The sequence below is a fragment of the Delphinapterus leucas genome, chromosome 15 (assembly GCF_059928025.1).
Source record: "Delphinapterus leucas isolate spDelLeu-1000000601 "Yukka" chromosome 15, BTC_Dleu_Yukka2, whole genome shotgun sequence".
Lineage (NCBI taxonomy): Eukaryota > Metazoa > Chordata > Mammalia > Artiodactyla > Monodontidae > Delphinapterus > Delphinapterus leucas.
In genome coordinates, this window is record NC_143143.1 from 35,655,796 (window position 1) to 35,669,665 (window position 13,870).

Consider the following 13,870-nt stretch of genomic DNA (forward strand, 5'->3'; position numbering starts at 1 on the left):
TTAGGCTTTTGTTATGATACTCTCCACATCTCTGTACTGAATTAGTCAGTTATTGCTGCAGTGGTACTTAGGGAAGATATCCCAAAACTCAGTTGATTATAGTAAGCATTTGTTTTTCTCACTCCTGGGTCTACAGGTTGGTTGAGGTGGCTCTGCTTCACCCTAGACTTCAGGTTGGATTGAGGTCTGATTCTCGTGTCACGTTCTGGAACCTGGACTAAAGGGGCAGCAGCTACCTGGTGAAGTCCTTCTTGTGGTAATCATGGCAGCGCAAGAGCCAAACCAAGCTGCACAAGCAGATTTAAGGTCTCATGTTTTGACCACTCACATTTTGCTAAGGAAAGTCACACAGCCAAGTTCAAAGTCAACAGAATAGGAAAGTATATGTTACCCCAAGGGGAAGTGAGTGGGGACTAAATATTTGCCAAACAATAATAGAAAAGATTAAAATCCTTGTCCTCATGGAGATTACATTCTAGTAAAAAGGATAAATATAAACAACTCAGAAATGAAGATAGTGTGGTCAGATAGGATATTCTCGCAAATGTAAGCAAAGGTACAGTCACAAGGATGTCTTACACAGCACATTTGTAATGATAAAACACTGGACAAGGGGCTTCTCTGGTGGCACAGTGGTTAAGAATCCACCTGCCAATGCAGGGGACATGGGTTCGAGCCCTGGTCCTGGAAGATCCCACATGACACAAAGCAACTAAGTCCGTGCGCCCCAACTACTGAGTCCGCATGCCACGACTACTGAAGCCCACGCACCTAGAGCCCATGCGCCACAACAAGAGAAGCCACTGCAATGAGAAGCCCGCGTACTGCAACGAAGAGTAGCCCCCGCTCACTGCAACTAGAGAAAGCCCGTGTGCAGCACCGAAGACACAAAGCAGCCAAAAATAAATTAAAAAAACAAAACTAAACTAAAAAACACTGGACAACCTAAATGTTCATCAATCACAGCTATTTAAATAAAATAATATGTCAACTAAATAGACTGGTGGGGAGGTTCTTTATTATTTTGATAAAATATTTTGAAAAATATTTCAAATTATTTCAATTATTTTGAAAAATAAATGGTATACATTTCCTTTAAAAACAAGGTTAAGTCCGTATGTATTAACATGAAAAGGTGGAACTGATGAAGAGTTTTGGGGTATCTCTCCTAAAATGTTTATGCCAATATAATCCTTTATTTTCATCTACACAAAAGAGATGAGTTTGTAAAACACTCCTTAAGTTATATCTTGGGAATTCTTTGCACATCAGAACTTCCAAATCTACTACAGTCTTTGAGTGGCTGTACTGGATTCCATTATAAGGATGGATCATAATTTACTGAATTGCTCCCCTTTAGATGGACACTTGGGGTATTTCCAAGTGTTACGTCTATTTAGTTTTACAATAATAAACATTTCTATACCTGCATCTTGGCATAATTTTGCAAGAATAATCTACCAGATATTGTGAAGTATTACAAACTTTTTAAAAAGCCTCAAGCTAAAATAGCATGGTATTAGCCCAATAATAAAAGCTCATATCAGTGTATCAGAACAGAGAATCTAAAAATATATCTATATCTCTCTATACCTATATTTATATATCTACATCTATTCATCTCTATATGAATTTACAGAGGCATTCAGAGGATGGACTTGGTCATGGAGCTGGATATGTCAGAAACCTGATTCCACCATGTCCTAACTGTGGGACCTTGAGACAGTCACTTAATCTCCTTAAACCCAGGGATGTCCTTGAATGGGGATGATAATGATACCCCATGGCTGCAATATTAAAATAGATATGAAGAGAAAAGTCTCGGCCAACTGGCTAGCACATATTAAGTTCCCAATGCATATTAGATACAATGATCAGCATTTTACAAATGATAAAAGTGGTGTTACAAACAGTGAAGTATGGAAAGGTTATTAAAAAGTAACTGGAGCAATTTCGTAAATATATGAAGAAATGAAATTAGAACCATAAATACAGTTTATCGATTTAAACTGCAAAAACCAAAAACCATTAGAAGAAAATATAGCTAAATATTTAAGTAATGAAAGAATGGGGAAGAAAAGCCTAAGAGAACTGGAAGAAAATGCAGCACTTTCTGGTTATAATTATATGAAATTAAAATATATCCAAAAATAAGCAAAACTGAAAAGTATAAACTAGGGAAAGCTAGTTGTAGTATTTGTGAAAGGGTGTCTGACATGCTCAAAAAATATGGTTCAACAATTTGCTATGAAGTCAACATTTAAAGAAATCTCACAAATAACAATAAACGATTTAAGGCTTCCCTGGCTCAGTGGTTAAGAATCCCCCAGCCAATGCAGGGGACACGGGTTCAAGCCCTGGTCCGGGAGATCCCACATGCCGTGGAGCAACTAAGCGCGTGCACCACAACTACTGAGCCCGTGCGCCACAACTACTGAAGCCTGCGCGCCTAGAGCCCGTGCTCCGCAACGAGAAGCCACCGCAATGAGAAGTCTGTGCCTCACAAGGAAGAGTAGCCCCCACTCACTGCAACTAGAGAAAGCCCGCGCACAGCAACAAAGACCCAACGCAGTCAAAAAAAAATTTTTTTTAAGTGAAAAATGCCCAGGAAGGAAAATGTAAATCAAAGATCCTATATCGAGCAAAGCTTTCAAAAACAAAGCAGAACTGCTCTACAAAAAATACTAAAGGAATTCCTTCAGGCTGAAAGCAAGTGACCCCAGATGGCAATTAAAATCCACACAAACAAAGAGTGCTGATAAAAGTAGGTAATTATAAAAGATAAGTGTGTTTTTTTTCTCCTTTACTCTCTTAAGTGATTTTGAAAGCAACTGGATAAAATAATATGTAGGTAGTGTATTGTTGGGTCTATAGCACAAAGAAATGTAACATATGTGTAATATATTTGCCAATAACAGCACAAAGGAGTTGGGTGTGAGTAGAGCTGTAATGGGCTAAGGAAATGACCACAGATGGTAACGTAATAATTTAAGAATGTATTGTTGAGTTTATAACATTGATATAATATGTGAACTGATAATACACAAATAATGCTTAAAATGGGGAAACGGAATAGGGCTATATAGGAGAAGCTTTTCTTTATTTATTTTTTAAATATTTACTTATTATTTTTTTATTTGGCTGTGCTGGGTCTTAGTTGCAGCACGTGGGATCTTCGCTGCAGCATGCGGGATATTTTAGTGGCAGCATGAGGGATCTAGTTCCCCGACCAGAAATCGAACCCAGGCCCCCTGCACTGGGAGCATGGAGTTTTAACCGCTGGACCACCAGGGAAGTCCCGAGAAGCATTTCTTTATATCACGCGAATTAAGTTAGTATAAATCTGAAGCTGATGTTGATAAGTTAAAATTTATATGGTAAAACCTAGAGCAACCACTAAAAAAATCCAAAAAATATAGTGAAAAAAAAATTACTGGGGTTAAAATGCTACATTAGAAAATATACAATAAATGCAAAAGAGAGCATTAAAGACACAAAAAAGACACAAGACACATAGAAAACAAAGTTAAATGGCAGACATTAATATTAAAGGTGAATGGGTTAAACAATCCAACCAAAAGTCAGAGATCATCACACTGGATTAAAAAACATGATCAAAGTATATGTTGTCTACAGGGTACACACTTTAGATTCAAAGACACATTAGATTGAAAGTAAAAGGATGGAAAGAGATGTGTCATGCAAACAGAAACCACAGGAGAGCTGGAGTAGCTATACTAATATCAGACAAAATAGACTTTAAAACAAAAAATGTTACTATAGATAAAGATGGATATCTTATAATGATAAAAGGATAAAACAAGATTATATAAAATTTATAAACACACATGTATCTAATAACATGTATCTAATACATAAAACAAAGCCTGGAGGTGTCTTTCAAACTTTCAAGGAACAGGTACTGTCCATCTTATTATAAAGAATTCTTGGAAATATAGACTAAAAATTGAAAATGCTACCATTTATTCCTTTAGACAAAAATATCAATACACAATTATGGCAAACATAAAAAAGAAAATCATATGAAACTCAGAAATGGCCTCTGATTCTGAATTTTGTCCATTTTCATACAAGATATCATCTTACCTATCTCTCTGAAATTAAGGGGAACTGCCCTGTTTTCGTCTTTGTTCCTCAAAATCCAGAGCATTCTGCTCACTGATGTTTTAACCAGTTTCATCTATTTGTCAATATTTTATTCTCTGCAATCATTTTCAAAATAAATTTAAAGTCATACTTTCAAATAGTAGTAAATTTCCCTTATGTTTTAATTCAAGAACAGGATTACTAGTGAGTACATTTTGCTAGAACAACTTGAAGGAAATACTAGGGGCTGGAAAATAAAATTGTGGAGACTATCCAGCAATTTAGAAAGGTTTTATTACAAACTGTAAGTGGAAAATCAGGATATAAATAAGTATCTGTGTAAAATATCACAGTGCATTGACATAAATGGAACAGAAGGTGGAAAAAATGCAGTTGATTAACACGACTGGGCATTGAGAATTTTGGAGGATATTTTTTCCTTGTTTAACTTACTCATGTTCCTGTCATAATGTTGCGTGATACATAAAGCTCAGATACAAAGGTAAAAAATAACTAGCTTGATAGGGGTGGTGACGGCGGTGGTGGGATGAATTGGGAGATTGGGACTGACATATATACACTAATATGTAAAAAACAGATAACTAGGGCTCCCCTGGTGGCGCAGTGGTTGAGAGCCCGCCTGCCGATGCAGGGCACACGGGTTTGTGCCCCGGTCCGGGAAGATCCCACATGACACGGAGTGGCTGGGCCCGTGAGCCATGGCCGCTGAGCCTACGCAAACCAGATAACTAATAAGAACCTGCTGTATAAAAATAAATAAATAAAATAAAATTCCAAAAAAAAATAACTAGCTTGAATGTGTGGCAGAATTAGGGCTTCCTGGAGCCCTTAAATGAACCCTCTCCTTCCTGCCCCAACACCAGTCCGACCCTCTCATCACAAGTGCCTATATCTCTGTGTCTCTGTTGTGAGAAAGAGAAATCAGCCCTGATATCCAGGAACCAGCCTAGCACTCACAGCTAGGTCTTGGTACTTTCTTTCTTTCTTTCTATTTTTTTTTGCTGTGCCATGCAGCACGTGGGATCTTAGTTCCCTGACCAGGGATTGAACCCATGCCCCCTGCACTGGAAGCACAGAGTCTTAACCACTGGGCTGCCAGGGAAGTCCCTTGGTGATTTCTTTTTCTTTTTTTTTTAACATCTTTATTGGAGTATAATTACTTAACAATGTTGTTTTAGTGTCTGCTGTATAACAAAGTGAATCAGCTATATGTATACATATATCCCCATATCCCTTCCCTCTTGTGTCTCCCTTCCATCCTCCCTATTCCACCCCTCTAGGTGGTCACAAAGCACTGAGCTGATCTCCCTGTGCTATGCAGCTGCTTCCCACTAGCTATTTTATATTTGGTAGTGTATATATGTCCATGCCACTCTTTCACTTCGTCCCAGCTTACCCTTCCCCCTCCCCGTGTCCTCAAGTCCATTCCCTACGTCTGCGTCTTTATTCCTGTCCTGTCCCTAGGTTCTTCAGAACCTTTCTTTTTTTTTCTTTAGATTCCATATATATGTGTTAGCATACGGTATTTGTTTTTCTCTTTCTGACTTACTTCACTCGGTATGACAGACTCTAGGTCCATCCACCTCACTACAAATAACTCAATTTGTATGGCTGAGTAATATTCCATTGTATATATGTGCCAAATCTTCTTTATCCATTCATCTGTTGATGGACACTTAGGTTGCTTCCATGTCCTGGCTATTGTAAATAGAGCTGCAATGAACATTGTGGTACATGACTCTTTTTGAATTATGGTTTTCTCTGAGTATATGCCCAGTAGTGGGATTGCTGGGTCATATGGCAGTTCTATTTTTAGTGTTTTAAGGAACCTCCATACTGTTCTCCACAGTGGCTGTATCAATTTACATTCCCACCAACAGTGAAAGAGGGTTCCCTTTTCTCCACACTCTCTCCAGCATTTACTGTTTGTAGATTTTTTGATGAGGGCCATTCTGACTGGAGTGAGGTGATACCTCATTGTAGTTTTGATTTGCATTTCTCTAATGATTAGGGATGTTGAGCATCCTTTAATGTGTTTGTTGGCAATCTGTATATCTTCTTTGGAGAAATGTCTATTTAGGTCTTCTGCCCATTTTTGGATTGGGTTGTTTGTTCTTTTGATATTGAGCTGCATGAGCTGCTTATAAATTTTGGAGATTAATCCTTTGTCAGTTGCTTCATTTGCAAATATTTTCTCCCATTCTGAGGGGTGTCTTTTCGTCTTGTTTATGTTTTCCTCTTCTGTGCAAAAGCTTTTAAGTTTCATTAGGTCCCATTTTTTGGTTTTTATTTCCATTTCTCTAGGAGGTGGGTCAAAAAGGATCTTGCTGTGATTTATGTCATAGAATGTTCTGCCTATGTTTTCCTCTAAGAGTTTTATAGTGTCTGGTCTTACAGTTAGGTCTTTAATCCATTTTGAGTTTATTTTTGTGTATGGTGTTAGGGAGTGTTCTAGTTTCATTCTTTTACATGTAGCTGTCCAGTGTTCCCAGCACCACTTATTGAAGAGGCTTTCTTTTCTCCATTGTATATTCTTGCCTCCTTTATCAAAAATAAGGTGACCATAGGTGCATGGGTTTATCTCTGGGCTTTCTATCATGTTCCATTGACCTATATTTCTGTTTTTGTGCCAGTACAATACTGTCTTGATTACTGTAGCTTTGTAGTATAGTCTGAAGTCAGGGAGCCTGATTCTTCCAGCTCTGTTTTTCTTTCTCAAGATGGCTTTGGCTATTCGGGGTCTTTTGTGTTTACATACAAATTGTGAAATTTTTTGTTCTAGTTCTGTGAAAAATGCCATTGGTAGTTTGATAGGGATTGCACTGAACCTGTAGATTGCTTTGGGTAGTATAGTCATTTTCACAGTGTCGATTCTTCCAATCCAAGAACATGGTATATCTCTCCATCTGTTTGTATCATCTTTAATTTCTTTCATCAGTGTCTTATAGTTTTCTGCATAGAGGTCTTTTGTCTCCTTAGGTAGGTTTATTCCTAGGTATTTTATTCTTTTTGTTGCAATGGTAAATGGGAGTGTTTCCTTAATTTCTCTTTCATATTTTTCATCATTGGTGTACAGAAATGCAAGAGATTTCTGTGCATTAATTTTGTATCCTGCTACTTTGCTTGGTGCTTTTTTGATGAACACAGAGAGTTGCACAGAATATCAGTGTCACACAAGGCCATTCTGTGACTGTTACAAAGTAAGACAAAACAAGACCACTCTGTAAGCATGTGAACACTAAAACATGAACACTGTCCAAGCCACAAAAATGACCGAACTCCCCCTGTGCTGGTGGATATGAGTGACTTCTACTTCTTTGCCAATCACAGCTTTGGCCTCAGTCTAGTTTTCCCTCCTTCTAGATAAAATATATTAAGATAGTGAACCAAAATTATCCTCACTTTGTGACATCTTTGAATCCAGAGCAAAGACCCATTCTTACCAAAATCACCTCATACAATCCCAAGTCTTCTAATAAGTCCTTTTGAGCACCTTCCTACTAAGATACCTCACTATTCCCCCCATGGTATGTGTAACTCCCTTGTTACATGAGTAATAAACGCAACTTATTCAACAAGAGGTATGCTCCTAATGGGTTTTGGCTGGAGGGCACTGACGGTTGGAATAGTCAAGTTATTTGGTACAAGGATCTCTCTTTCCATCTTTAACCTGAAGAGGCTGTATCAAGTTTTGTACTCCCAAGACAGATAGTAGATGATTCTCTTACAAAAGACAAACGTTAACTTTTGCATAATCAAAAAAACAAAAACATGATTTTCTTATAAATTAGTTCCCTCCATGATTTTCTTAGTCTATTTCACTACTGAGTAGAAAAAATTAATAGCAACCACTTTTCCAAGAGCCTCTTTTATGTCCTGGTTTCTCAGGCTGTAGATGAAGGGGTTCAGCATGGGAGTCACCATAGGGACATCGCATCACAGCAGCTGCTATGTCTATTCAGCTGAGTGGGAGGATAAAGGGTTGAAATACAGAAATATCATGGTGCCATAGAAGAGGAAAACCATAGCCAGGTGGGAGCCACAGGTGGAGAAGGCTTTCCATCTTCCCTTTGTGGACTGGACTCTCAGAACAGCACAGTTGATAAGGATATATGATACCAGGATGCAAACAAATGGGGTGCTCATTACTGGCCGTGCTTCAATTAGAATCATCACCTCACTGAGGTGTGTATCAGAGCAGGAGAGTTTCAGGAGTGTGGTCACATCACAGAAGAAGTGGGGGATGGCATTGTCTGCACAGAATGAGAGTCAAGCCATCAGCAGGGTATGCAACAGCATATCCAGGTTGGCAATGACCCACGATCCAGTAACCAGCGGGGCACAGAGCTGGCGGGTCATCTTTGCTTAGTAGTGTAAGGGGTGGCATACAGCAACAAAGTGGTCATAGGCCATCACAGCCAAGAGGAAATTGTCCATGTCCATGAACATGAAAACAAAATACATCTGTGTGAGACACCTAGAGAAGGGGATGGTCTGCTTCCTGAGTACGTGGTTGGCCAGCATCTTGGGGACAGTGGTGGAGGAGAAGCAGATATCTATGAAGGACAGGTTGCAGAGGAAGAAGGACATGGGGATGTGCAAGTGGGAGTCTGTGCTGATAGCCAAGAGGATGAGCAGGTTTCCCAAGACTGTGGCCAGGTACATGCTCAGGAAGAGCACGAAAAGGAGCTGCTGCTGCTAGGGCTGCCTGGAGAGCCCCAGGAGGAGGAACTCAGAGTTACTTGACTGGTTTGTCTCTCCCATGGGGCTGGACTCAGAGGCAGAGAAGAGAAGCAGAAGTCAGAAACCTAGAAGCAAAGGGTTTGGGTGCTATAACCCAAGCTCCAGCCATGGTCATGTTAATAAAACCTACATTAGAGTTGCTCAGTCAGAATCTGCCCCTACTCCCTAAACCCTCAACTTCCGACCTCCAGTCCTAGATGATGCTGGTTCCACTGGACTAATTTTTTTAATTATATGAAATACAACATAAAAACAACACACAGGCACATACACAGTCCTTCCCTGACATTATGTGCATCTCTATGAACATTCCCAGGCTTTTGCCCACTTAGTAGATCGTAGAGAGAAGAGAAACAGCTCATTGGTACTGGGTTTATCACAAGCAACAGATGAGGGATTCAGGACTTTTACTACTACTCCCTGGATCTGGAAGATTTAACAAAGGAGGTTCTTCAGAGAACTTCACCGGGGACTTCCCTAGTGGCACAGTGGTTAAGAATCCACCTGCCAATGCAGGGGACACGGGTTCGAGCCCTGGTCCGGAAAGATCCTACATGCCTTAGAGCAGCTAAGCCCATGCACCACAACTACTGAGCCTGCGCTCTACAGCCCGTGAGCCACAACTACTGAAGCCCGCGTGCCTAGAGCCCGTGCTCCGCACCAAGGGAAGCCACTGCAATGATAAGCCCAAGCACCACATGAAGAGTAGCCCCTGTTCGCCGCAACTAGAGAAAGCCCGCGCGAAAAAATAAGACCCAACGCAGCCTAAAATAAATAATTTTTTTTAAAAAAAGAACTTCACCCATAAGTAAAGAAATATTGACATCCCCACTGTTACAAATCTTACCTGGGAGAAGTTCGTGCTGTTGCTATCAAGTGTTCTTCACCTTTGAGGAACTGGCCAGTGCTCCTCTTTATTATAAGGTTTGGAAAGTCTTGGAAATATAGGTAGGTCCTAAGCAAATGAGGAGTGGAGATTCATGGCCTTAGCTCTCCATGCAGGATGTTTGGGGGTATCAGAGATGGATATTTACAGTAGCCTCCATGGCCACTGGGACCAGATTCCCTGAGAGCCTTATTAGAGACAAGCAGAAAGTAATTGTCCCACCTATTTCCTGGTCCCCATGAGCCCAACTATGATGAATGACAAAGCATATGATCTAACTCCTGGGTCAGAACTTGGAGATAAAGCAATCTGGGTGGAAAGAAGTCCCAGAGAAAACTCCCTGAGATTTCCAAATTCAACACCTTGCTGATCTGGGCTTATGTTTATGTATTTGAAAGTTCAGTTATTAAAAGATTTTTCTTCTCATTTTCTTAGCTCAGAAACTGGGGTTATTGCAGTGTTATCTGAGTCAACCCCTAATATCTATCCAGTCATTTACTGATTAGAGCTAGTGATGCATTTTGCAGACGGGGATGCTGGGGTTGGGTGGGGGTGGAAGTACAGAGTTGTGCTTAATCCTGTAAAGCATTTGATATAAAGGATTAGCCTCGTGGGAGAGATGTATCAGAGAGCACAGCATACCAGGATTGAGAAACTCCAGGCTCCCAGAGTAGACTTCTTTGGAGATGTCTTCGCAGCTCACAATGGATCACCCTTTTCTGAGGATGGTCCCCAATCCACAGAGTCACAGGGGTATGAGCTCCAGCAGCCCAATTTATAGTACACCACCTCCTGCCCAGTGAGGATTCACGATTGGATTTGGGAACCTGGCACTGAGGGTGCGGACCTGCGGGTCATTCTCAGTATGACTTGGCCTGGATGTGGAAATCCAGAAGCTTGCAACTCTCTCCTGACTGCCCCATAGATGGAGAAGCAAAAGTCTATGCAGAAAGGCCAAAAATGCACACACACAGAGAGAAATAATGATGAGATGGAAAGAGTACTAGTGGTGGCCCAGTTCAGGGTTCAAGTCCTTTTCTGATGATTGGTTACATTGTGGTAGTTCTTAGACGAAAATAATAAAACCAAAGTCATGCTGATTAAGCAGAAAAGGATTTCTTGAAAATGACAGCTCATACTTCAAAACCACAGAGCAACTGGAGAAGCAGGCTCAGGAGGTCACTCGGTGCCCAAATCATACCACAGCACAGGTTTGATTAGCATGTTCCTGCTGCCTCCAAGCATAAATCTTACAGTTCATGGCTCTGACACAGCTAGCCACTGGACATAGGGTGCCACCAGTAGCACTGTTACCCAGGGATCCATTTTGCTGCAATGGCTGCCACTGCTAGAAAAATTTCCTCCGTGTCTCCCTTTCTTTGTGTCAAAGGCTGAGTCAGGATAGCTAATGGGTAGGCACATGCCCACAGCTTAGCTGCTACAGGGGCTGTGAGATAAGTTATTCAGGGTTTCCTGTGATACAGGAAGAAGTAGGCTTTTCTTCCCAACAAGAATGATGAAGTAGGGTATTACCTGAACTTTGGAAGGGGTCACAGAAGTTGGGAAGCCAAAAAACAAGATAAATGCCCACTAGAATCCACCCCTCCAGTTGTATAGCATTAACACACAACCCTCTTACCAACTTACCCTTCAGTAGAATAGCAATTCTCTGGTCTAACATAATACAACTATCCTTCTCACAACAGGGGAACAACTCAAAATCCCATCAGTTATTGTATCCAGGTCCCAAACCAAGATCTTTCCTGATCCAATCATGATTCCATCCTGACATTCTATAACTTCGGAATCAAACCTGAAAGCTAACCAATAACTACATATCCTATGTATATGAAAAACAGAGGGAGGGAGGGAGAGAAAAGAAGAAAGCTAGGTAGCTAAAATACATAAATATATAGGTAACAAAGGAAGGAGGAAAATATGACTGATAATGTAATCTTCATTTCCACAGGTAGTCATGAACAATTAATTGATATTAATAATGTTCCTTAACTACAATCTAATTCATGTTCCCTTTATCCTTAGCCAGCATCTCAGCTACGCAAGGTTTTAAAAATCTGAATAGTGACTTTAATTCTCATGTAGGAGAGATCGGACATCCTTATGATCTTGCCCATATAAGATTGTCCTAGTCTTTCATTAACTGCCATCACTGGACATGGCAATTCCAGAATCCTCTCAAGGAGATCTTTCCATCCATTATCCTCTCTGCTACCACTGTGTAGCAGAAAAACTATTTTCTACTGATAGTCAAAGTCATAACAATATTAGAATCTCCTTTTGGTCAGTTTATCCAAGTAGCAAAAGGAGCCCAAATTGGCCAGCAAGAAGTCTCTTCAGAGCCCAGTGTTGCTGGGATAAAAAGCAAAATTTTGCAAGTAGATCATTAGGTATTACAAAAAGAGGTGCCCACTTTTACCTCTTGTTTCCTTGCCCCATAAATTCCTGGTTGGGAGAAAGTTCAGCATATATTGTCCACTGGTACGAAACTTATACTGTATCCTGTAAAACAGCACCCTAACCTTACAGGGTAACCTCAAAAATTGAGGTACCAAAATCGAGTCTTTAAAAGACCATTTCTCTGTTCCATAAGGTCAACTGCTTCTGGTGATGGTGTAAAAGTAAATGCTCGGACTTTCCTGGTGGTCCAGCAGTTAAGACTCCGTGCTCCCAATGCAGGGGCCCCAGGTTTGATCCCTGGTCAGGGAACTATATCCCACATGCTGCAACTAAAGATCCAGCACGCCCCAACTAAAGATCCCGCACACCACAACGAAGACCCTGCCTGCCACAATTAAGACCCTGTGCAGCCAAATGAATATATTTTTAAAATTTCCCCCCAAAGTCCCTTAAAAAAAAGAAAGTAAATGCCAAAGAATCCTATGGACACCAGCCTTATCCCTTGTATTAGTTATCTATTGTCAAGTAACAAGTTACACCAAAACTTTGCAACTTAAAACAGTAAACATTTATCTCACACAGTTCCTATGGGTCGGGAATCTGGTAATGGTTTAGCTGAATGGTTCTGGATCAGGGCTTCTCATGAGATTGCAGTTAAGTTATCTGCAGGGGCTCAGTCATCTGAAAGCTTGACCGTGGGTGGAGGATGAGTGTCCAAGATGGCTCCTTCACATTGCTATTGGCAGGAAGCCTCAGTTCCTCTCGTGGACTTCTCCATGAAGCTAACTTGATAGGTCCTTGTAACAGAGTAGCTGGTTTCCCCCTGAGCAAGTGATTCAAGACAGCAAGATACAAGCCACAATATCTTTTATGAGGGAGCTCCAGAAGTTAAACAGCAACATTTCCACAACATCCTATAGTTCACACAGTGCTACGGATTGAATGTGTCCCCACAAAATTCATATGTTGAAATCCCAACCCCCAGGGTGATAGTATTAGGAGTTGAAGCCTTTGGGAAGTGATTAGGTCATGAGGGGAGAGCCCTCACCAACAGGATTAGTACCCTTATAAAAGAGGCCTGAGAAAGCTCCCTTGTCCCTTCCACCATGTGAGATGGAACCGCTATCTATGAACCAGGAAGTGGGCTCTCACAAGACAACAAATGTGACAGCATCTTGATTTTGGACTTTCCAGCCTCCAGAACTGTGAAAAATAAATTTCTGTTATGTATAAGCTACCTAGTCCATGGTTTTGGCTGTGCTGGGTCTTCGTTGCTGTGCAGGGATTTTCTCTAGTTGCGCTGAGTGGGGCCTACTCTTCGTTGCGGTGCGCGGGCTTCTCATTGTCATGGCTTCTCTTGTTGCGGAGCACGGGCTCTAGGCGTGCAGGCTTCAGTAGTTGTGGCATGTGGGCTCAGTAGTTGTGTCTTGCAGGCCCTAGAGATCAGGCTCAGTAGTTGTGGCACATGGGCTTAGTTGCTCCGCGGCATGTGGGGTCTTCCCAGGCCAGGGCTCAAACCCATGTCCCTTGCATTGGCAGGCAGATTCTTAACCACTGTGCCACCAGGGAAGCCCCCAGTCCATGGTATTTTGCTACAGAAGCCCGAATGGATTAAGACACAAAGTCAGCCCAATTCAGGGTGTGAAGGGATTACACAAGACTAGGATCGCTGGGGACCATCTTGACAACTGTCTA

The 13,870-nt window shown here is 41.1% G+C and overlaps 1 pseudogene; it reads right to left on the minus strand.

Moving 5' to 3' along the window:
* Positions 1–4,321: 4,321 nt before the first annotated feature.
* Positions 4,322–9,659, minus strand: LOC149747423 (olfactory receptor 1F1-like; annotated as a pseudogene).
* Positions 9,660–13,870: the final 4,211 nt, after the last annotated feature.